This window comes from Mus caroli, chromosome 9 (assembly GCF_900094665.2).
Source record: "Mus caroli chromosome 9, CAROLI_EIJ_v1.1, whole genome shotgun sequence".
Classification (NCBI taxonomy): Eukaryota; Metazoa; Chordata; class Mammalia; order Rodentia; family Muridae; genus Mus; species Mus caroli.
The window spans coordinates 93,034,807-93,035,772 of NC_034578.1; the positions used below are offsets into that span (position 1 = coordinate 93,034,807).

The 966-nt window shown below is 49.9% G+C and overlaps 1 non-coding gene across 1 annotated transcript; it reads right to left on the reverse strand.

Moving 5' to 3' along the window:
* Positions 1 to 533: 533 nt before the first annotated feature.
* Positions 534 to 665, reverse strand: LOC115032052. Its single transcript, XR_003837699.1, has one exon. It is a non-coding gene; the product is annotated as a small nucleolar RNA SNORA17 (small nucleolar RNA).
* Between the last annotated feature and the right edge of the window lie 301 nt (positions 666 to 966).

Consider the following 966-nt stretch of genomic DNA (forward strand, 5'->3'; position numbering starts at 1 on the left):
GGGTGGAGTCCAGACAGAATGCCAACACCATCATGGTCCCATGTGGCATCACTAGCTACTCAAACTAGGTTGTTCCTTACTACCCTCGAGTCTCCAGTTCTGCCTCTCTTTATTATGCCCACAACCTACTCTCTTCCATTTCTCCACCAATTACTTGCTCCTCTGAGGGGCTGTCGGGTTCTCTGGGTGTCTGGGGTTGTCTCAGGCATGGTTTCAGGAGTTCTACGCCCTGCTTGTGCATGATGGAGTAAGGCAGGGGTCATCTCAGACATGGTCTGCCCATACCCTCCAGGCCTGCATGGTACCTGACTGGTGTTTGTCTCTGACTTGTTCCTTGCCTGGCCTGGCTGCCCAAGTGGCCCTATGCAAGAATTGTCTGTCTCAGGCTCACCCCTGCCCCCCAGTGGCCCTCAGTGCCAGGCAGTGGGCACAAGGAAAGGGGTTTCTTCTAGTCTCCCGCTTGCTCCCCATATTGGGAGCCACAGGACCCTGCCCGAGCTGGACTGGTGCTCCTCTCAAGCTTGCTTTATTTTCAGGGGATGTTAGGCATCATTCCGATGTTGACAGGTCAGAACGCTGAGTGTAGGCATAGCCTCTCTCCTCTCTGCCACTTACTGCTGCACATGTGACACAGCAGCCACACCTGCAACGCTTCTATGGGCAGGCAGGTAGTCAGTTGAATCTATAAAGGACCTAAAGAGGGCCAGGGAGCTGGCTTTGCTGCATCCTTGTCTCTTTCCACTCAACTGTACTCCCCCATTTTCTCCCCCTTTCCTTGGTCCCCAAGTCTTATCTCGCTGCTGTATTAGTCAAAATAAGACTTATGCATCAGTCAAAATAAGACTTAACAGATTTGAACAACTTTATGGTTGGTCTGAAGTTCTTGAATTTTTTATTACCTAAAACTGATGTAATTTGAGAAGTGTTTTTCATACAGGAATGTAAATTCTGTAGCCACACAATGTA